This window comes from Amblyomma mixtum, chromosome 2, assembly GCF_055824585.1.
Source record: "Amblyomma mixtum isolate Tamu chromosome 2, ASM5582458v1, whole genome shotgun sequence".
NCBI lineage: Eukaryota > Metazoa > Arthropoda > Arachnida > Ixodida > Ixodidae > Amblyomma > Amblyomma mixtum.
In genome coordinates this window covers 208042565-208066752 of record NC_143013.1, presented here as the reverse complement: position 1 = coordinate 208066752, position 24188 = coordinate 208042565, and the positions used below count along the sequence as shown (strand labels likewise).

Here is a 24188-nt window from a genome sequence, read left to right as displayed (position 1 = left end):
AGCGGCGCATTAAGGAGCACCAGGCCGACGTCAGAAACAAGCGCGCTGCAAAAAATGCAGTTGCAGAGCACGTGCTGTCCACTGGCCACGAGATAGGCTTGGATGAGGTGGAAATCCTGGCGACGGAAAGAAACCTATCTGCAAGACTACATCTAGAATCCCTAATCATCCAGACAACGGCCAACACGCTAAACAAGAATCAGGGCACGCTACATCATATCTACGTGAAAAGTTTGCAGAAGATTCTGAAGCGTATATAACCATCCCTTCTTCTGTGACAGCCTTATTGTGAACAAGGGCCCCGTATGGGACCCGAAACGTCATTTTTCATTTTTTGACTTGGTCAGTGACCCAATTTTCCTTTGTGAATAAATAATGCTTCACCCTGACCAGACGGTGTTCCGTCGAACCTTGGACTATTTACTCCACAAATAGTGCCTTTTTGCTACGAACATACCACCCCCCTCCGGCGCCAACAACCAATGGGGCCCCCCCCTGCAAAAAATTCTGCGGACGCCTTTGGCACGCGTGGAACAGCGCTGCTAAAAACGCCGTTCGCCATCTTGCAGATCGCCACGGTGATTACTTGGAGAGCCTGGATGACGCCCCCTCAACTCTACTGACGTGAAGGCATCATTGCGCCTGCGCACCGGCGATCCTGCAACAACTAAAGCAAGGCGCTGGAACCCTGTCAGCACAGAGCAGCGGGCGACTCAGTGGGAACAGCACGCGTGGAACAGCGCTGCTACGCCGTTCGCCATCTTGCAGATCGCCGCGGTGAATACTTGGAGAGCCTGGATGACGCCCCCTCAACTCTACTGACAAGAAGGCATTATTGCGCGTGCGCACCGCCGGTCCTGCAGCTACAAAAGCAAGGCGGTGGAACCGTCAACACGCATGGAACAGCGCTGTTATGGCGACTAGAGGGGGAGGTGGCAGCTTCGGAGCGGGCGAGTTGAAGCAGGCATTCAGGACGCAGCGGCAGCGCTGCTGTCGGCAGTTAGATCGCATCGCAGGCAAGATATGCGCAGAGGCGCGATCGGTCAGCCCTCATCGCTACATGTTATGCGCGCGCTTAGACTGCGCCTCAGTTATTGTTTTTGCATGCAGTATAAGCTTTTTTTTGCAGATTTATGTTCTCTGTGCAAACTATACTGGGAAATAAAATTACGGACATAACCTGGACGCGTGAAGCGCAGAGCTGAAGCAATGGACACAACCTGATCAGCTAAAGGATATATGAAAGTCACTTGTGGACTTCAAAGATTGCTTGTTTTATTTTTGTTGCCTATAACTTTTTAACCGGTCATGGATCAGTGCCTCAGTTTATGGAGTCTACTTATCAAGGCACTTATAGCCCCCTGAAAATAAATGCAAGCGCCAGGGGAGACTGCAGCAGTACAAGCAACGGTCAGAAAAAGAATCCTTTATTTACACTGCGGCATTTGCAGATCACAGAACTTTTATTTACATTGAGGCATTTGTAGATCACAGAAATTGAACAATATATGTACAGGCAACAAAGCAAACTATGTAACACGTTGTAGTTTTAGCAGCCGTGCCTTCTCTCTTTTTCCTGGTCTGTTTTTGTTCTCAGCCTGAACAAGGAAATGCAGTCTTGTAATGGCATAAAATTTGATTACAGAATTCGTCATTGCTTTTGTTGTGTTCAGGACAGCCAACAAAGTTCACCTGATTTCTTGCCAAGCATGATACAAGATCCATAATGCTGTTCGCTTTGAGCTTGTTAAAGGTGAAACAATGAGTAAATGAATCCGCCATCTTCAAGATGAGGGTTTCAAGCTCTTTGGAAGGATACAGCAATGCTCCTCTGTCCACCTCCATAGTTAAACAGGCATCGTTCGGACGATCAGATCTAGTGGCTGAGCAAAGCAACGATTTGGCACAATCCTCATGCTTTGTCTTCTTCAACATCTTGCAGGCAACATATCCAGCATAATATGTGAAGCGGGCATCACTCTTGATTGAAACAAGACAAGTGTGGTCGGGCAAATTGGTGCTTTTAAGCACATCGTGCACTTCATTAAGCACCCAATGTCCATGAGCTCATCGAACTTGTTATTTATGTTGTTTGACGCACCGGCGTCGGCAGACAGCAAGCTCTTGATCATGCGTGGAGCGATTTCCGCCTGCAGGTGCCTTTGCCAAGCTGCAAAATGCGAGGCAGTTTACGGAAAGCAAAAATTGTGTCGATGTTGGATGATCATTGCATCCAGACATTTGTCGCAGGATTCCAAACATATTTTCTAAAGGGTCTTGACTTAAACGAGCAGTCATCAGGTATTTGTAACCAAGCTTGCCAGTAGCATAGTCAAGGAGGGATATAGTGCTGGCAAGGGTTACTCGAAGACCCTCTGCGGTTGGACCACTAAGAAAGTCCAGTTTGCCGACTTTTGCTTCCCAAGTATCTATGTATACCAGGAAGTCTTTGACATTCGACAGGCATCCAGAATTTGGACGCATAGCATTCTTGCTGCACCTGGTTGTCATTGCAGCAACAAGTTTGTGCATTCTTCTTGTAAAAGCTACAGTAGCAGTAGTTGACCCAGTGCCGCACATGCTTTCCACTTGTTCTTTATATGTATAAAGGCCCTTCACTTCGTCGCTGAAAAGAGCAGAAGCAAAATTTACCTTCATTTTTTCAAAGCCATTTGGCTCAATTACCGCCTGTATAACATGTGGCATTGCTCTGAGCCTCACAACGTCTCTGTTGTCACACTTCCATGCCTCCTTGATGACATCCATTCTCACCCTCACTTCTGGTGCTTCAAGGCCTTTTGAAACGACAGAGTTGCGGACGCACTTCAGTAGATGCGGGAAATCAGAGAAACTGTAAACTTCTCCCAGAATCTGCAGGGTGCTGCACCTTGCATACAGTCCGCTTTGCAGACCCTTTCACCCCAAGTGCATGCCACATGCTTCTATTCCATGAGGCACCGTCTGTGGTGACAAAGTCCACGAAAAGGCCGGACCTCTCTGCAGCAAGCGTGGCATCAACAACAATCCTTGAAAGCAGATCTGCCTTCACGTTACTAAGTGAGCCAAATACTCCAAGGATTTGCTGAAAATCTCCAGAAAATGGCTGGAAAAGCACTGCCAAGCCATGACCGCAGGTCTCTTGGCTCTGGATTTGTGAAGAGTATGCACCAAGGTCAACAAACCCTTCAATAATTCCTGTGCTGGTTACCTTTAAGTTTTCAGACAGTTTTATTTCATCTATTAGGATGCCTCCAAGCCGGTGATACTCATCCATGCCTTTAGTCTTTTCCGCAATTGCACTGAATATGTTTTCATTGAAACCAAACTGCTTTTGTAATCCTTGGTGTATTTCAGGAGGCAGCTTTTACTTGGCAGAACCATTACTTTATGTTTACGAATGTGTTCACACAACTTGGGGCTCTTCATTCTCATTACACTACATTCAAGAAGCCACTCTTCATTGTACTTGATCCCTAAATGCTACAAGAAGCCACTCTTCATTGTACTTCATCCCTAAATGCCTTTCCTCCTGGAAGCATCAAAGCATACCTTCACCTGCTGCCGTTGTTTTAAGGGTAAAGCAGAAATGCTTTGCTGAAGGTTTGAATGAGAAATGGATGCATTCTCTTCCTTCATAGTTTTCAAAGAGGATGTCAGTTTTTGCACCTTCTTCCTTTCGCGACGAAGCTGCATGTTACGTGTCAGCAGGTTTTTGAACACAGTCAAATGATTATTATTTTTTGCCCTCATCCTTCGATAGGAGGCTTGATTTAAGAGAAGTTTACGGAGGTATTTGCACTGAAGGCACGGTCCTTCATTCTGTGATGCGCTGAAGCATTTCGCACTGTGCAGCCTGGCTCCATGAATTCTATACTTGTCCTGGCCAGTCCTGGGAAATTTTTCTTCCGCCAAGTCCTTCTCCAATCCCGCGCATGAATTCATCTCGTTTACACAGCGAAGGAGGCCTTACACACTTACAGCGTCAAAAATGTCCACTTTCTTTACAGATACACCCTGAACAAACACTGAACAGTGGTCACGACCTCCGTGCGCGGAACACAACACGACTTTTCTGAAGCACAAGCTATCGTTGTCTGGCGCGCAAACGCTAAATGCGATTGTTTCTGGCATTCCGGCAATAAGGCTTTTCGACCAGTACTCAGTCGGTAGGTTGTCTCCGCTAAGATGCTCCACCTCCCGTAGGTTACATGTGTCATGAACCGCTGTTTCGCCAGTACTTGTGTCGTCGAACGAAGTTGCCTCCTGTGGTGAATCGTCACTTACTTTCCTTTTCTTCCCCAGAATTTCTCCGCTGGATGTCTTAGACTTTCTTTTCGGGAGTAGTCGTTTGGACAAATAAGATGGTGTGTTGGGAAACAACGTAGGTGCAGCGTCGTCACTGAGGCAAGGCCGGCCACGGGGAATCTTCACCACCTCTCCATTCAGAACGTGGGTGTAATTCCGTACGATGAATCTTTCATCGAAATGCAGTTCGCAGAGCACCGACGATTTCTCCAAGGGCTTGTCCACGCGAGGAATCACTCTCTGCCACGCTTGAAACCTCTCGTCATTTGGCACTGAAAAAACGGAGACTTTGTTTCCCTTTTTTCTTGCGGAAACATACCCCGTCGTGCACCCAGGGGCAAAACAATGAGTCTGGCGCTTTGAATTTGCAGCCATCTGCAGTCATTACAGCACACGACCTATTCACAAGACAGGCGGGTGGAACAAACACAGTTTGCAGTCCGACGAACGAGATGAGAAGCAGCAAAATAAGACCACCGACCGGGCTCAACGCCTTCGCCAGCCCACGCCACGGAGAGCATGCATCTAAGAGAGAACTTGCGCACACCTGGTGCCGTCATGAACTACTGCTGCCTGCGCGGCGCGCCGCTGGCCGCAAAGCTCCCACCTCCCAGCTTCTAGTCACCATAGCGCTGCTAAAAACGCCGTTCGCCATCTTGCAGATCGCCGCAGTGATTACTTGGAGAGCCTGGATGACGCCCCCGCAACTCTACTGACAAGAAGGTATCATTGCGCCAGCGCACCGCCGGTCCTGCAGCCACAAAAGCAAGGCGGTAAAACCGTCACCACAGAGCAGCGGGCGACTCAGTGGGAACAGCACGCGTGGAACAGCGCTGCTAAAAATGCCGTTCACCATCTTGCAGGAGCGTGACTCCTCTTCCTGTTCTTTGTACAAATGGAGTGCTTGTATAACCTTCATCCCAAAGAGCTGAAAGGCATAAGACACCCTCATTTTTTTGAACCCATTTGGCTGAATGTGACACATTGTGATTCCTGGCATCGTCTTCAGCCTCAGATTGCAGGAGTCCATCTTCTGGGCCACTTTCACGTGCTGTACGGAGACCTGCATGAAAATACGGAGTCTTGTTATCAAATGTTATTTCAATATTACTGCCCTATAACTTTTTTTGGCTATATATTCTATAACAACCTGGTAAGAAATTGCACTGTCTTGTGCTTAATGAAGAAAACAAAATCATCCAACAAGAGGCTTTAAAATATGCTTAAAAATTGCGCATGCAAAATTTTCGCGCATATGCCAATAGGCACAAAAATGAAGTCAATCCATCGTAAAGCTTGCGTGGCCAGGTGGGGTATTAAATCCGGTCTTCAACGGAGAGTTTCTGAGGCATTTGATTAAAGGGACTATGCAGAAAATTAATTGAGATTACATAAAGCAGAAGAGAGATAGGCAATCCATCACTCATCACCCCAGCGCAAGAATTTTTGAGCTAGCATCAATAACAACGAAGTTATAGACTATTAAAATTACGCTCCTCCTCTCCCCACTCAACTCGTATGCGCGGGGCAACAGAAAAAAATAAAACAGCTCCGGTACTGGGCTCCACCCATGAATACATCATTCGCTGACGTTCGGTTTGCGGATTCCGGTAGTTGCACCTAACTCCCGATGAGCAGCGTGCGTCGGCAGCGTCTCTCCGGTCTCTGCGCTTTCTTGGATTTCGGCGCGTGTCGGGTTTCTTTGCTAGTTAGCAGAACGGACCCGGACCTCGAGGCGCGATTGCTCGCTGTTATGGCCGCGATGGGCATCGAGCCCTATGCATTCACGCCGTACCGGCTGAATGCCAGCGACAACACTAGCGACTCGGCGGGCTCATCAGACTTGCCCGAGAGCGGCGGAGACGACGACCTCCCGTGGTTAGTAACGTATGCATGATTACATTTGCGTTGTGTCATAAACTTCTATTTCATGCTCGAAGGTAGATGACAAATATCGCAGCTCTCTTTCACGAAGACCGTTTCATGTCCGCTTAGCGCAAACGGTGCATGACAGGATAGGGTGGACGCACCTCGGCTCTTTGTCATATTGTGCATACGCAGGTGCAGTTGCGGCCGTTGCGAAGAAACGGCAACCCATGAAGAACGACTGTGTTGCCATGGCGTGCCAGAGGCAGTTAACGAGCAGGAAGACTGCTGCATCACCGAGCACCCTGCGTTCAACAGCCTGTGCTGCGCCCCACAGGTGCTGCGTTTTTAGAATTCTTGAATGGTGTTGACGGCGAGGGGGATGACGATTTGAATATGTACGTAGCAGTGAGGCAGCACATAAAAAAAAACGTGGCTTCATGCCCTGCTGTAACACTTGTTCTTTTCAGACAGCGTAGCCTACCGGCTCCTCACGCGCTGGATCTGGGGCACGCTGGGCATAGGGAACAGAGTGGTGCTGCCAGCCTGCGTCGTCACTCGCATTAGGCACCAATTCCCTTCTGCCAGCTACGTAGGGTTCAGACACCCTGCCATTTAGTTCAAGGTGAATGTCGCTTCTCTGTATGCTGACCTCTGAAGTTTATTACTGTGCCTGCATGTTAGTGCTCTTTATTTTTAAGCTGCTCCATTATAAAAAACTCATTTTTTTCATCAGGATTCTTGCCTGTTTTGTGCCTTGTCATGAATAAATGTGGGAGTAATGGCATTTTATTGATATAAGGTGCCAAATTATTGCACGCCTTTCGCAGGACGGGTATTGTTTGCTTTGTAAGCAGGTGTGAGTGCCGACGCTTTGAATTATGTTTCGATTGCAGTTGAGGAGCAGCATCTTTTTTCTTTGCCCTTGTGGAAATGTGGCCAGGATTTGATTCCACTTCCTGGTGTGCAGAAGCCCTGTATCAAAACCACTTAGCTACCACTGTGAGTGGTTGCCGCTAAACTGATCTTATCTATTTAATCAGGAAGCATGAAGCAAGCAAGATTTATCTTGTGCTTGGTTTCAACTGTGCAATTGCTTGCAACTAATTTGCAGCTAGGTATAGCTACAGTTGTACGTATAAATCATCTACAAATGGGAGTAGCTGGTCTTGTTGAGCTGTGTTCTTAGTGACACATAGCAACAGAACTATAGGCTTTCACAGCACTTTATTTGAGCCACTGTCATGGCAGCTGCCCACATGTATGTACACCCTCTTGCAAGTTGTTACACCTCAGCATCTCCTGTTTTGTTTTGACAAGCAATGGTCAGTGCCTTCGCCAGGTCTGATGATTATGGATTTTTATGGCGCAAGGGCATCTATGACCAGAGAACACCATGACACAATATATTTTCTACTTTTCAAGGTGGCGTCAAAGACCCATTTTCCAAGCATTTCACCCCAACTAAGCCGACCACCAAACCAAGGGAAAGCATGTACCCATTGTATCACCGATAGCTACCCGGCAGCACTGAGGATCAAATCCGGCACCTCCTGAACACAAGGTGGATGCTCAACACTTGGCCCCCGCTGCAGTTCGTCGTGTCAACAGCTCTGCTCGGTCGAACAATGAGAGGCTGCGCAAGTTGTGCCACATGAAGAGTGCCTAGGTATTGCACTCAGCTTCTGGGGTTTTGAAAGGGCAATGATGTGATATAATCAGATCTTCCTTTGCTGGCCTTTCATAGCCACTGGACATAGAATTAGTCAGCAGAGTCTGGCAACTGTCGAAGCTTTCCCAGTAGGAATGTTCCCTGCAGTGGGATACCGAGGTTTGCAGCAAGGCATCGACGTAATCTGCAAGGAGATATAGTGCATTTCAGCATTGTTATGTAGGCTTATTATTTGTTTCTATCTCCTCATCAAGATAACAGGGCTCTCAGTTTCTGGTGCATAGCAAGGATGAACACAGGTGTTAATTGCTGGGCTAGTCGGTACTGTAGTCGGGACATGTTCGTAGACACTAGCGCAATGGCTCTATGCCAAAGAAGAAGAGCACAGAAGGAAGGGTGGCCCGACTACAGTACCGACTAGCCCAGCAATTAACACTTCTGAAGATATCTTTGTTGTTTCACATCACAAGCCCCTGTACAACATTTATACACTACAGTATTTTATTCTAGCTTGTTTTCATCGTAGTGGACTTAGCAGCCTGCTTTTATTCAAAAGCCTAGAAATTAAGGGTGTCATTTCTGGAGCAGATACAGCCACGTTCAGTCAATAAAAATTGTTCATTAGTATGACACTGTCTTGTGCACTGCATTTTCAAAGTGGACATTAAGTTTACCACAAGTTTAATGACCACTTACCATACCCGAGCTTCTCTTTCAAGGGGGAGACTGTGAAATGCCCTTTTCTTGCTTTGGAAGACTTCACCTTCCACTGCTTCTCTCCTTTCTTGGTTTCAGCTATTCTCTGTCGGAGTTCTCATTGAAGTGTAGGACAGCAAGCTGGGTCCTAAAATGTATTAAGGAGTTACACGATTGCAAACCACCTGTCAGAGCTATATGTACCTTGCCTACATCATATCCGGCGAAAAAGCATTGGCCTTAGGAGCGAACTGGATGAGCACGCTGTTGAAGGACTCCAATGAGAATGTTTGAAACGCTGGAGAGAGCTGCTGAAGGTCGCGCAGCAGTGGAGCAGACTCTATGACTGCTTTGAGGCTCGTGAAGGCTTCCGAGGCTACAAAAAAATATAAATCTTGGCATGCATATTTGTTCATAAAGTATAGATGCTGCATATCTAGCTCAGAGTACTACAGCTCCAAGTACTACCATTTGCATGTTAATTACTGGTATAAACTGTTAATGCTGACAAGATACAGAGACAAACTTCGAGTGTCTCTTGATCACACAAGATTGGTGCATTACTCAGAGACAAATTTCAATTGACTTTTGCTCACACAAGATTAGTGCATTAATTGCGGAAAAAGGTGCGCCGAATTTTCAGGAAATAAAACCGAAAAATCAAAACCCTACTCATGATGCAGTGCGCAATGCATGCAAATTCTTTTTGTCATAGATACGGCCCGCAGTCAGGTGTCTCCTTTTTCATTGCCTTTGTAGCGCCCGGCGACGCTATAAAGCGCCGGCGCTGAGATCGGCGTTACAGCGCGCGCTAGAGGAAAATAAAGACGGACAGCGCGTGCTCGTGGCGCACGCCCGGCACGGGCAGTCCGGAACTAGAAGCCTGCCACGCTGGTCGTCTCTGTCTGGTGCTCCGCTGCGACCCCGCAAAATCTTCAACACCTTTTTTTTGTTTCATTGCAAGCTGTTCACCAGAAGCATAAAAAATAAAATAAACAGTGTTCAACACGAAGCTTTTTGCATCACTTACTAGGCTTCATCCAGTGCCTGTCCCCCATGGGCTGTGCATACACTTGCGGTAGGGTCCATCGTGGCCCTCGTGGATGTTACAGATGTGGTTGAGGAGACTTCTCCACATGCTGACCACGAGGACCCCGTTGCCTTCAGCAACGCCAGCTACCCAGTATAAGCGGTTCACTATGCACTGCACCCACTCTGCAATGATGGGGTGCTTCTTGCTCAAAGCCCACAGCTTCTTCTTGAGGCCTAGAATGCATGGAATTATCACACGTTTTGACGTCTCCACCCAAGAGATCGCACACTACAACTCACCTTTGGCAACATGCCAAACATCAAACCAGTGTGTCATCTGTGGCCTGCCGACTCTGCAGTAGCTCCTCACACCAGGGTGTCGGTCTGGAAAAGTAGACGTTCACTCCATGAGCTTTGTGCTAATCAATAAGCCTTGGTCTGTACTAAGAAAACCAACAGCCAACCAACAGTTTCAGCACCTGAGAGTTCTCATTTCAATTCAGCATTTTCCCATGCCAGTAAACAGAAAGGCAGTGGCAGAAGTTAAATCAGTTTTATTCTTTTTTTTTGTGTTGTGTTGGGTTTATTGGCGCATAAGCAGCTAAGGCTATCATGCGCCAAGAACAAGGTATGGAAAAAAAAAATATGCTTGAGCAGAGTGTGAAAACAAAGTTGATAAAAACGGTGGTGTAAAGGGCCTAAAAGTTATTTTTATTACCTGGCTGATTAAATACAAACTTTTTAGAAATGGCTGCTTGTAGAAGCTTTTAAAAGTTGGTTGACCTCCGTGGACATCCTTGGCTTGCCAAGGATCTCGAGGCCCCCAACTACTGAGATAAAAAACCTCAGCCTCCCTCTCAGGACTGAGAAAGTGGCTGAGGTGTATCGTTCTAAGTAGAGAAGCACAGGGTCAGAAAATTACAGGTTTTGAAGAAGACCGGCTTCCCTTAAAAAGCTAAAAACATCAAGTATACTAACGAGTGCATATTCAGCTAAAATCAACGCTGGATGAAATGGGATATGTTCTTTGTAAAATGTAGCAAAATATTTTTTTCTTAATGATTCAAGTTTTGTGCATGATAGTAGTATGTGGTTTACGGTAAGTTCATGTCCGCATTGCTCGCAAACAGGTTTGTCTTTCTTTGTTAGCAGGAAGTTGTGTGTGAGATGTGTGTGTCCTATACGGAGACGGCATAAAATAACTTCGATGAATCGTTTTTGGTGTGAGCATGATTTCCATTCGTCTAGAATGGGTTTTACTAAATGTAGCTTATTATTTCTTTCGGTATTCCATTGGGACTGCCATTTATTTCTTAATTTCCACTGTACCAACTTCATACCATCTTTGTAGGGAATGTACACTTTCTTTATTTCTTTGTTTCGAGCTTTTCCTGCACATTCATCTGCTTTCTCATTGCCAGCGATTCCAATGTGGCTGGGAACCCAGCAAAATTTTATGTCTTGTCCCTGTATTGTGGCGCTTGTTATGTTATGTATGATATCCCCGATTAGTGGTGTCACTGCATTGCTATGGTGAAGTGAGGTTAGTATGCTCAGAGAATCAGTGTAAATGATACTGTTCTGAATGTTCTCATTTATTATTTTTTCTACAGCCACCAAGACTGCGTAACACTCGGCGGTGAAAATGGATGTACACTCAGGTAGCCGTACTATTTTTTCCCAATTATTCTGAACTACAGCACTTCCCACGTATTGCGCCGATTTTGATCCATCGGTATAAAATGCTTCGTATTCTCTGTATTTTTCGTTGAGTGCTAAATATTCTTGTAATATCTGTTCATGTGGAGTATGTTTTTTCTGAAATTGTGTTAATGTGAAGTCGCACACAGATGGTAGGCAGTACCAAGGCGGGAGTGGATCAGGTTTGCAGGCAATATTAGGTAATACGTTTATTATGTCTAGTTCTTGGCATTTCTCTTCAAAGCGGAGAAGAAGTGGTCTGATTGCTAGAGGTTTGTTGGTAAATAGTGTTCGGGATGGGCACTTTGTAACGAGTGGGTAACAGATGTGTTTAGGCTGGGAACGGATCTTTAAAATGTATGAGCATGTGAGCATTGTTCGTCTGTCTGCAAGTGGTGGTTCATTGGTTTCGACATACAGGCTATTTATGGGTGACGTCCTGTACGCACCAGTTGAAAGGCGCAATCCAGAATTGTGCACAGGATCCAGTCGCTTCAAGTACGATGGCCTTGCTGATCCATACACTATGCAACCATAATCTAAAACGGAACGTACTACAGAGCGATAAATGTGTAGAAGACATACCCGATCAGAACCCCAGCGTTTGCGTGATAGGACTTTCAATATGTTCAGTGCTCGCGACGCCTTCTTTTTCAGTGCATTTATGTGAGGCAGGAAAGTAAGTTTTTTATCGAAGGTGATGCCTAGAAATTTGTGTTCGTTTTTGAAAGGCAGCTCGGTTTGGTTGAGGTGTAATGTTGGATTTGTGTGCAAGCCTCGTTTGAGTGAAAAAAGTAAGGCCACTGTTTTCTGTGTTGAGAACTGGAAACCATTCTTGTCTGCCCATGTTGCCATTTTGTTGATTGTAAGCTGTACTTGTCGTTCGCATGTGGATATATTGGAAGATGTACATGCTATCTGCAGATCATCAACATACATTGAATACATAATGGACCTTGGGATTATTTTTCTAATAGAATTCATTTTTACAACGAAGAGAGTTGTGCTTAAAATGCACCCTTGAGGAACTCCATTTTCCTGAATGAAGTCCCTCGAAAGGGTCGAGCCTAGGCGGACATTAAATGAGCGGTTAGACAAAAAGTTTTTAATGGAGTTGAGCATTCTGCCACGGATGCCGAGCTCAGCTAAGTCCTGGAGAATCCCGAACCTCCAGGTTGTATCATATGCTTTTTCTAAATCAAAAAAGACGCTAAGACAGTGTTGTTTGTGTATAAAAGCTTCTCTGACAGTATTTTCAAGGCGGACTAAGTGATCTGTAGTGGAGCATCCTTTTTTAAATCCACACTGATGGATATCAAGCAGTTCACAGGATTGAAGAACAAAGGTTAGTCTTATATTTAGGACACTTTCGAAGGATTTGGCGAGGCAACTGGTTAAGGCTATGGGTCTATAACTGCTAGGAGAGGTTGGGGGTTTACTAGGTTTAAGAAACGGTACAATAATAGCTTTCTTCCAGGCTACAGGTATTTTCCCTGACATCCAAACTGTGTTGAAGAATCTCAAAAGTGCTTCTATGGCAGGCTCAGAAAGATGTGCAAGCATTTCATAATGTATATGGTCGGGTCCTGGAGCAGTTTTTTTTCCGGCAGACAGTACTCTGTTGATTTCTTGGCGGGTAATTAGACTATTGTATTTTTCATTTGCACCTCCAGTTGTTGGCAGCCGCTGTTTTTCAGCTGTATTTTTGTATTTTAAAAAGGACTGCGTGTAGTGTGATGAACTTGAAACTGCAGTGAAATGTTCCCCCAATATGTCTGCCTGTTCCTCTACGCTTGTTTGTGTGCCAGGTGTTGTTAAAAGCGGAATTGTGAATGGTGAAAAGCTACCGTTTAATTTTCGAACCTGCTCCCACATTTTTTTAGATGGGATCTGACTGTTGATAGATGAAACATAATTCTGCCATGAAGCTTTCTCGGCACTGCGACGGACGTACCGAGCTTTAGCTTTTGCCTTTTTAAAAATGAAGAGATTTTCATGTGTCGGATACCTACGAAATTTACCCCAAGCTCTGTTTTGTTGTTTTTTAGCTTCTTTACATTCTTTTGTCCACCATACTTTGTGGTTTTGTCGCGTCACTCCTGACGACTGAGGAATAGCTGTGAGTGCGGCAGTTATGATGCAATTAGTAAACTTTTCGTTTATCTGGTCGATAGTAAGATTTTCTAAAACTATATTTTCTAAAGTTGCCTTTGCTTTAAAAAGCGACCAGTCGGCGAGGTGAACCTTCCAGCGCCGTGGCCTTGTGGGGATTATTTCCGGTGGGGATGCTAAAGTGATTAGTATAGGGAGGTGGTCACTGCCGTATGGGTTGTCAATGATATCCCATTTAAAATCATTAAAAACAGAAGGTGAGCTAAATGACAAGTCTAAAAAGGACATTTTCCCCGAGGTAGGGGAGCAGTAGGTGGCTTTTCCTGTATTTAAAAGACATACATTGTTTGTGATGATAAAATCTTCGATTACTTGACCCTTAGAGTCACAGCGCTCGCTTCCCCAAAAAGGGGAGTGAGCGTTGAAGTCCCCAACTACTAGATACGGTTCTGGAAGTTCATTGACAAGTTCTTGTAAATCGTGGACTGTTAATGTAAAATGTGGAGGAATATATACAGAACAGATAGAAATTGTTTTATGGCTGACAACACTGACCGCAACAGCTTCAAGCTTTGTTTTGAGTGTGATTTCTCGAGCAGGGACGCCGCTTTGCACGACAATCGCAACGCCTCCAGATAGTCTATTTGCGTGCTCACGATCGCGTCTAAAAGTTTTATAATGTTTCAGGATATTTGTATGTTGTGGACCTAGATTTGTTTCTTGAAGACATAAGACTACGGGCGAGATTGACCCTAGGATATCTTTTATGTCATTGTAGTTCCTCAACATTCCTCTACAGTTCCACTGAACTAGAAAAGCCATATTTATGTTTGGGATAGGAACGATTGGGAGTTTACTTATTTTCTGGGGCCGTTATAGTGGCCCTGCCTTTTTTCCGCTCAAGAGAGCTGTTCCGCCGCTCCAAAGCAGGCGGACTGTGGGATACGTCCATCACCTCGCGACAGGTGCTGGACGACCGCGGGGAAGCCGCGCGTGTGTGAGTGTCAGGTCTCCCCCGACGGGGGGAAGTCCTGCGGGATGCTGACCCATGGGCCGGCACTCCCTGGCTTGGAGTTGGCAGAGCAGCTTTCGCTGTCCCTGCCTGGGGCGTGGGTGGCCCTGCTACAGGCACAGTGACACTGGCCTCGGCAGGTGCCGGAGTGCTGTGTGGTGCTACGCCCCTGCGCACCACATCAGCGAAGTTTGGTTTTGCTGAGAAGGAGAATGTATTTGTAACTGCAAAACGCCTTCTGGCTTCTTTAAATGAAATGTTTTCTTTTGTCTTTATGGTAATGATTTCTTTCTCTTTTTTCCAGGACGGACACGCCCTGGAGTACGCAGCGTGGTCGCCTTCGCAGTTTGCGCAGCGTAGTGCTGCGTCGCATTCCTCAGACTGGTGGTCCTTTGATGCGCATTTCGCGCAGGTTTTGCGGCCGCGGCAGCTTTGTGAGCCATGGCCAAACTTCTGGCAATTGAAACAGCGACGGGGATTGGGTATGTAGTGTCTTACGTTGACTTTCAGGTATCCTACTTCGATTGTTTCGGGTAAGGTGCTGGTGTTAAATGTAAGGACCATGTGTTTAGTGTCTATTTCCTTGTTATCCTTGCGGATTTTGATCCTGTGGACGTCTATTACATTTTGTTCGGATAGTCCTTGAAGCATTTCAGTTTCTGTTAGGTGGATAAAGTCAGCTTCGGAGATAACGCCTTTGACTGAGTTGAGGGATCGGTGGGGAGTCACGGAGAGAGAGATGTCCCCTATGGAATCGATGTTTGCAAGTTTCGAGCACTGGATGCTTTCGCGTAGTTCGAGGAGTAGGTCGCCGCTTGACATTTTGGATACCTTGTAGCCAGGCCCTAAGGTATCTGTTAGGCATTTGGTAACAAGAAATGGGGATATGATTCGGGCTTGCTTTTGTTCACAGTTACTGTGTATAACATGAAACTTAGTGAAAGTTTGTTTCTTTTTCATGAAAAAGTCTGATGCTTCGTTCCGCACTCTTTTAAGAGAGCGATCGGGTTTGGAAAGGGGGGGAGCCATAAAAAATTGATGTTTTTCGGTCATGGTGCCAGCCACCCACCATGGAGTCCAACAAGGGGACGCGACAGGAACTTGAAAGAAAGTCCTGCCCACGCCAGCTGTACACCTTAACTATAACCTAATATGACTCAACTCAGGGTAGTTGGTCACACACGGTTAACCCTCGCCGCCAGGAAAAAGGAAAAAACAAAGAAGAGAGGAGGATACAGGAAAGTTGTAAGAAAGGAAATAGGAAAGTGAAAGGTAGAGGGGAGGACAGGAAAAGGCGACTGCCGATTTCCCCCGGTCGGGTCAGGCCGGAGGTGCCGTCTACAGGAAGCTGGGGCCAAAGTGGTGTGTTGCCTCCGCCGAGGGGCCTTAAGGGTCCAAACGCTCGGCATCGGCTCAACCACCAGGATCCCCTTTTCCCCGGACACGGCGATGCCACGCACGGCTAAGCGCAGATGCTCGGGTCCGTGGTGATGCATTGTTCACCATCATCCCCCTGCGGGGATGTCCCTGCGGATGCTCGGGTTAACCCCGTGGTGTCGCCACTCACCAACGTCTGCATGCTGCAGACGCCTCCCTGCGGGGAGTTTTATTCTTTGCCACTGTCTGTAAAGTTCACTGTAAAGTTCACGCCATTCACAAAATTCAAACTGGCTAGCAAGTGGTACAAGCCACAGTGCGTTTCCAAAGTGGATAGTTATACTTCTGGACTGTCTAAAGTGTCAATACCTTACCGCATATTTAACATGTGAAGCTTAACAAATTCACTGTCACTGCAATGAATATGGTTAACTAGACTCCCAGAATTGGTGCCATTGCATGCTTTTAAGTTTTTTTTTCTTGCTACCAAGCAGCAACTGTAACAGCACCTGTGGTTAGGGAATTTTACGGCGATGCCCTTCTCTTCAAGTGCATCCAAGCACTTGATGAGCCCCTGCTTTTCCATAGACACACTGTTCGGGACCGCAGGTGACTGCATAAAGGGGCCCAATAAGCTTATTGTACTGGTTCATCTGACTGCTTGAAAGCTGAGATACCAAACTTCACCTCCCCAACTTTCGCTTGTGCAGTATAAATAATGCACCCAAGCTGCATGGCCAGCACACTTTATGTTAAGTATTTGGCACTGTAGCTTGGTGAATCGCACCGCCCATCGCCTGCTAGGTCCACCGCCACACCATCAGCCAGCAGCAAGGCATGCCATTGCTCAAACAGCTGCATGAAAAATCAAACATTCTTTTGTCCTCCTATTTTTTAGTGATTCATTTTTAAAAAAGAAAAAAAAAGGTGACGAAAAGAGTTGCTGGCCACGGCAATTGCTATCTAATGTCTTAAGCACCCAAGCTGCAGCCGGCAGAAATTAAAGGGAAAGGGAGAGGATAGTGTGGAAAAGTATAGAGGGGAGCGACAGCAAGAAAGGACCGGGGAGAGCTTTGTACACTATTTACAAAATACAAAAGTAATCAAGTTATTAAAAAGTATTTCGTAACATCCATACATAATTAATATTTACATTTATCACATGCTCCATATTTCGATCCCGTAGTTATAGGAGTGTAGGTGCATGCATGCCTGTTTGATGTGGGCTGTGAAAAAGACAGGCATAGAGATTTGCTGTAATATGTGTGTTACTTATGTTCATTCGCTATTATGTTCATTTGCTGGCACATTTTCTTAACAGGTGAAGTTTACATTATGCACATACAACAACATATCGCTGTTTGCCATGCCAGTTTACAGACTGGGGTGCAGTCACACTGTTAAAATATGAAAGCGCCCAAGTGCGAAAAAATCCAGACCTCACTGATAGCTGGCAGAAGGAATCCCCGCTGGTAATTGTAGAAAGTGCAATGTGATATCTCTTGCACATCGATGGAGCCCAGGCAGCGAAGTGCTGCCCCCACTGGACATCCGGAAAACAGGATGCCAGCAGCCAAGAGAAGGTTGCCAGCTGGGTTACCACTTAGAAGTGGCTGGCTTCTCCACTTGAAGTGGTAGCCTTGAGGACAGGCACCCTCCACTATAGTAGGGTGCCCCTTACAGTGAAGTCACAGCAGCACATTTGGCTGCACACATGACACATGCCCATAACTCTCTCACACAGCTCTCAAATATAATAAACTTCCGTTCAGTATGGACGGGTGCCTGGACATCCATTCCTTGGCCGCTGCAAATAAAATACAGTAAATTTCATTTCGCAGCACATTCCTTTCGCTCACCTAGGCTTTATGTACATACAACTTGGTATGGACTTATATCTCCTTTATCGCAGTCATGAAAACTGGGAGTAGGTCATGATGTTTAACACTGAAGAAAACCAATACATGAAAATGAGCCCTTGCTTATTTCACAACGCTGATCAGGAAGACTCGTCAAGAGTGGGAAAAAGGCTACCAGGCCTGTTGTGCTTCGAAGTACCTCATGTTATCTGTCTTTAGTATTAACAAACACTTGAGCTCATGCATATGTCATGAGAACACTCTGCATAATTCCTCAGTGTAACAAGTTGCCTTCAGCATCACATCAGAAGTGTTGTTGGAGGTCTCAGTCTAGGTGCAGGCCCATTAATTGTGTTCAGTTGGCAATACAATATACAGTTCAATGCAGTGAGAACTAATGGCTAATGTGCTTTTGTATAGAAAGTAGTGCTCCTTTATGCTAACTACAAGCATGCTCTAGACTATGAGAGCAGGTGATAGTTTGGGTAGCAGCGGCACTTTTTGCATACCTGCTGAAGGTGTCAGTAAATGATGGCGTGTACATCGTGTCCTGCTCTGCCGGCTGTTCTTCCTCATCATCATCTTCCTGCCAGTCGCAGAAAGATTCCTCAAGCTGTAGTGGCACAGGCACCAAGGCAAGTGGGGACAGCGGTGTCAGTTCAATAGCTGAGGCAATGGTCGGCAGTGGTGTTGAGGCACCACGAGACCTGAAGTTGGTAGGCGATAGTAAGAGTGCCTGTGAGGATCTGTGAGACTGCAGGTCTTATTTTAAACAAACACAAAAGTACAAACAATAAACGAGGCGGCTTTTATCGGAAAGGAAACCAATTTCAGTATGCGAGTGAAAAAAAAGGAAAGGAACAAGAGAGCAAGGCAGCAACACACGGGGGAACAGAACAAAGTGCTTACGAAAAATGCAGAAAAAAGAAAGTCAAAGAGGAAAGTCACACTACTTGTCTTATTCGAGCAACGAGCGGGGAGGACTGGCTGGGTGTCGGGCAGTCAGGGAGTCTCTGGGCGTTCCAATGTTGATGCAACGCTACCGCAGCGTCGGCGTCCGTGGGCTCCCAGCACGGTTCCCAGGTCTGGTATCCCGGAAAAGTCACGTAGGCGCCAGAGGCGGCCTGTGTGGAGCAGCTGACGGGTGGTCGGAGAAGAGTGGCGCCTGGGCCTGGTGGTTGAGGCTCTCGACGATGGATGTCCAGGTCTGGTGGCCCGGACGTCTGCGGCTAAGGCCCAAGCCCGGAACTCGGGGAGCCAGCAGAACTCGTCCACGTCCGTCGTCCACCGCGCTCTTCTCTTCTCTGCCACGTAATCCTGTTCGACCTGTCCCGGCGTACCCCTCCGCACGCGCTCCTCGTGCATTGTCTTCTTCTCCTCACGAACGCCGCTGGGTGGCGCTATCTCCTTACAGTGCCTCAGTGTGCTTACCGGCTTGCTTGCCGACAAATTTCTCTGCTGGAGCCTCCTGGAAGGCACACGGATCGGTCTGGGTCCCGGCCGAAACCAGCACCTTCAGGCCCAGAGATACCTGTGTACCTACCACAGTGTAAAACAATTATTACTGCATGCAGTTGTGCAGCTATACAAATAAAACACGGGATAGTTGGTGCACTGTGTCCAGGAAGATAACACCAGTCAAAAGCAGATGCACGCGGGAAACTGGGAAGATGACACGAAAGAGTACAACCTCTTTCCTCTCATAATCCCACTCCCCTGTGTCAATCTTCTTTGGGCTGGCATTATTTTCCTTAAAGCTGTACAGACATACATAAAGTACCGGAATACTTTAGCTCAACAAACTGCTTGCTTTACTGTTATTTTTTTTACTTACCAACAGACTGGCACTCCTTTGTTCTTTCGCTTGCACGCAAGCTCTCCTTCGTGGTCTGTGTTACCCGTGTAAATTTGTCAGCAGAACATGTGCAAGTGTGCGCTGGTTCCTAAAGTAAGGCACGCACAAACACAGAATATTTGTACTCTTGTGAAGCAAGCACGGGTACACTGAAGCAGACATCATTCACCTCCAGGAGGCTGCAAAACTGTTCGACTCAAAATATTTCAGCAGCAACTCTGAATACCTACTAAACACTGCCCAGACAAAGACGAGATCTTCTGCCGAAACATTGGCTGAACATACTGAGACTTCTCCCACAACGTTCTCTTCGTTCTGTGTTTTATGAATTCCATCTTTCAGCCCTTTCAGTAGTTTTAATAGAGGCATCATTGTGCTTGAAAGTAAACATTAGTTGCAAAAATCAAATGGTAGCTAATAAAGGTTAAATTAGCCACTGGCACTAGACACATTTTGCTTACAAGTTTATGTACCATATGCAATACCAGTTCTCACCAGGCTAGCGTGAGGTGGAGCAAGAGTAGTGGACTGCATTCCACCACGCTGCTGTTGGATGCTGCCAAGCTGAAAAAAAAGCATGATTTTTCAAACCACCAGTAATTTCTGATGGTTCTTTCGCGTTTTTCGGAGGGGATCAGAAGCCGCTCCAAAGGTGGTGAATTCGGCGGTGTTGAAGGAGACTACTGATGAATGCAGAAGATGAAACGAGGAAATATATTTACATATGTACAAGCGCAAACAGAGTTTCAGAACCTGAGTCACACAGAAAGTCAAACTAACTAAAAAAAAAAAATTCTCACACAGAGAACACACTAAAAGACCTAACTTCTCGACCCATGAGTTAAAGCCTAGGTACTTGTAGAATTACGTGCCACTGCATGGAGCCTCTTGCTAAACTAGACAAGACTGACTTCCCATGCATTTGTTTATGTTTATGTAGGTTTTGCAAACAGAGAAGTTAGTGCTCTTATCACGTGTTTTTTTTTTCCTTTCTCGCTGCACCTGTGCATCGATCACCTCTCAAAGGATGTTTTTCCAGCTAATTGGCAGGGCCATTAACTTGCTGGCCCATCGCGGAAATGTCAGATGGCAGAGGCCCGCGACAGAGTAAAGTAAAGGGCCGTCCACGGAACACAGGGCAGTTCGCAGATTTCCATAGAAGCATCTGTTCCTGGCTCACACAATGTTTTTTTTTGTACGCTGGTTCGGCCGTCACACCAATGCTGCCAAGTCTTGGTACAAAACACCATGTATACTGAGCCTCGCTGTCAAATGGTGTTGGACACCCGGCTGCGGGATCGCAAAATCACGCCGCCCGACTTAGAACACAAGGAACCTACGGCATTACGGTCATAAAACGGACAGGAGAGTGAAGGAAGGTCGGGACCAAGTCTGCATGCAGCAACCGAATGTGAACCACAGCAGTACGTAGCCGTCAGGCCAAGGCCCTCCGCGACAGTTAACGCTTCGAATTTGTCCTGTGCCCTAAGTAAATGCAGCACCTTTTTTCAATTCACGAAGATAAAATTGCCTTCCATCGCAGAGCATATCGTGTAAACGTTTATACCAATCGCTGTAAGCTGGAAACTCACCTTCCTGGCGGGAAAAACAGTGTCCGCAGGGACTTCGGTCGAAGCTTCAGGTGCTTGACATTCATGCCTGACTGTCGAACGAGCGCTGGGTTATAGTAGTAAGCATCAGGTGCGAAGTGTCGACCGCAAACGCGGAGTCTTCGGCGGGCGTGCGACGCTGGCAGTCCGATGCACTCCATCCAGGTAGCTCGCTCACGCACGTCTCTAAGAATAACATGCCTGAGTTCAACACCTCACCAGTCACTAGGTTTGCAGCTGATGACACAGCAAGGCGTATTCATCTTGGGCGATCGGAAAAGGCACTGCGAGTGGCTCCCGAACTCGCGACAGAAAGAGGCGGCAGAGGTAAATTGAAACCGTATGCGCGAAGGCAATGCCCTGGCTCGCGCTTGCCCGAGGGGGTTGCGCGGCGGCTCAAGCAGATGATTTTCACCGCTACCGGAGCTGTGCCCGTGATGTCGTGGCTGCTGCGGCTCGAGCGAATGACAGCTTGTGGTGGCCTGCTGACGTCATGGGACTAGTGACGTCTATTTTCCCGATTTTGGTTTCAAAATGGGTCCCTACGAAGACCCCAAAGGCCCGCGAATTTTAAAAAACACGATTTTTAAAAATTTGTAATAAATTGCCGGCTCAGTTCCCAAGACTCATACTTGTTGCGAATGCTCTGAGCATCACTTCTAAGCATTGAAAACATTTACAAGCGGCTTTTAATTCTTTGCATAGTCCCTTTAAGTGCGGAAAGTCCGACACAAAAAACAGATTTTGAGACGCATCATTGGGATGCTGCACCTTGCACCTCACTGATTTAGCACTTGCTCCAATGCCCATTGTCTTCCACATGTTCCGGTTCCGACTGGCCCCGTCATACGTAATAGAGTCGACAAACATCCCACTTTTTTCAGGCAGAATGGTTGCCTCAACAATGACCTTTGCGAGCATGTTCCCTTTCATATTGCCATTTGTGGCAAAGCATCCAATAATCTGGCTCCATTTGCCTTGGAATGGGACGAAAAGAATCACGAGCCCATGGTCAGAAGGTACACCCTTGTGCTTTTCTGTTGTGAAGGGCCCTAAATCTACGAAGCCCTCGATCACTCCAGAAATCTTCACGGCCAAGTGCTGAGACAATTTTAGTTCATCAATGAGCAGGGTGCCATGCCTTTTGCAGGCATCAAGATTTCCTGCCTTCTCTTCTAGCCGCCTTAGAATCTTCTCATTAAAGCCAAAACGTGTGCGGTAAGAATTCATGTAGCATTTCAGTGTCGACTTGCTGGGAAGAGAGAGTATCTGGTTATTTCGGAGATGCTAATAAAGGCGAGGACTTTTCATTTTCATCAAGATACACTCTAAAATCCAACTCCTCGTGTACTGCTGCCCATCTTTCTTTACTTTAGCAGCTGCGAAACACTGTTTTACTGCTTCTTGCTAAGTGGGAGACCTAGGATCTTGTTTTGGAGGGCCTCTGTTTTTATAGCGGCAGTGCTTGCTTGAATTTTGGTGAGGTTTTCCTTGATGCACAAAAGACGGCGAACAAGACACCTGCTCTTCTGCATGACAGCTCACAGCTTTTGGCCGACTGGATAGCACGCCTTGGTGCGCTGTGCTTCCAGTGTGCCCCTAGACAAGGAGAGTTGTTACATTGGAGGGTGTAACAATAAATAGTATAAGCTATGATACAGTATGTAGGTCAAAACAACATGCATGTAAAAAATGTCGCAAGATAGAGACCTTTTTTGACAACCTTTGTCATACAGCTCGTGCTGAAGTAGGATCCATGGCGTGAAACAATGTGGTCCTTTAGTTTTTTAGTGAACCATGGCTCTTTATAACCTTCTTGGGGTACAGCGCCACAACACAAGATTATAGAGTCAGTTTCTTCGAGGATCGTCTCAGCCTGCACTTCAGTTCGCACTGGGACCTCTTTCAGCAAAGTACCTCTAGCGTACACCTTGCAGTATACGTCAGAAGCGGAGCGAATGAACATCACTACTTTTTCTGACTGTACCTTATTTTTAGCGGTCAGAACAGACGTGCAGTAAACGACATCGTCTTGGCCTGGGAAGTGGTGCTTGCTCCAAAACGGAAGTTTTAAGCTACCAAATAAATCTGCATCCATGTTAGCTTGCAGATCTCCATTTTCTTCTGCACGTGCTTCCAGAAGCTGTGCGCAATCCGCGTGCCTTTCCGTCGAGTCTCCGGCACAGCCACCAACAGCACTGGTACGAGAACATATGTTCTTTTGGACCGGACCACAACTTCCTGGCCGCTTTTTCTTTTGAGTGGGTCTTTCTTTGAGTGGGTCTTCTCTTCGACAAGTGCTATGCCAAATTCGAGAGAATTGTTGGTACAGCATCCTTTCTAAGGCAAGGTTTTTCACGTGGAGTGCACACTTCCTTGCCTTCAATTATGTGCACGTAGTCCTGTAGCACACACATACTGCGGCTCGAAGTGCAACTCGCAGACTGCACAAGTGTTCAGAGCTTTGTCAGCTTGATGAAGGTTCCTTTCCCATCGCTTTCTGAAGACCGCATCCTTCGGAACACCAAATAAAGACGGCTTCGTTCCGCCCTTCATGTGCACATAACCTGTCCAACAGCCTGGAGCAAAACAGTGGTTTTGTTGTCGGGGTGACATCTCGATCGCACAAGGCAGTCACATGTTGGAAAGATCACATCTCTTCACAAACAAAACCTTCAGCACATCGAGAATTCAGCGCGACGGGTTTTCGAAGCAAACAAACAACGCACGCTCCGAAGGCAACTTCAGTGGCCCTACCACTCGCTCGTACGGATGCTACATTGAAGGCGGTGGTGGCACCACCTCGTGGAGGGGCGTAGAAGCTCTGTGCGCGAACATAACTGAAGTCAGCGCAATGCATGGCGCCGGCCAACGAGTGAGCTCACTACCCAATTCTAGCTTACTTTAGCGTAACTCAATTGTTTACAGACATCCGTCACTTATCGCGATTTTCTCGCGCTTGTCAACTGATGCCGCGATGCTATACTTGGCGCGAACTTCATCTGGTCAGCACTGCGTAGTCGTATGTTGTGGCAACAACCAGCGGAAAAGGAACAACATTGCCAATAGGACTTGCGCGAAGCATGCTGTG

At 46.6% G+C, this 24188-nt stretch overlaps 3 pseudogenes across 3 annotated transcripts in view; all 3 read right to left on the bottom strand.

The window, feature by feature from the left end:
• Positions 1-785: 785 nt before the first annotated feature.
• Positions 786-24188, bottom strand: part of LOC149362389 (uncharacterized) — a 139593-nt pseudogene continuing 116190 nt past the window's right edge. The window contains exon 4 of the transcript XR_016288995.1: positions 786-5368. The product of XR_016288995.1 is annotated as an uncharacterized LOC149362389 (transcript). The remainder of the gene's footprint in view (positions 5369-24188) is intronic.
• LOC149362396 (uncharacterized) lies at positions 7380-23713 on the bottom strand (annotated as a pseudogene). The gene is made up of 7 exons (XR_016288996.1): positions 18142-23713; positions 17213-17580; positions 9872-9955; positions 9570-9805; positions 8744-8915; positions 8540-8687; positions 7380-8027 (listed from the first exon to the last, which is right to left on the bottom strand). The product of XR_016288996.1 is annotated as an uncharacterized LOC149362396 (transcript).
• Positions 7934-18241, bottom strand: LOC149362397 (uncharacterized; annotated as a pseudogene). The gene is made up of 6 exons (XR_016288211.1): positions 18142-18241; positions 9872-9955; positions 9570-9805; positions 8744-8915; positions 8545-8687; positions 7934-8027 (listed from the first exon to the last, which is right to left on the bottom strand). The product of XR_016288211.1 is annotated as an uncharacterized LOC149362397 (transcript).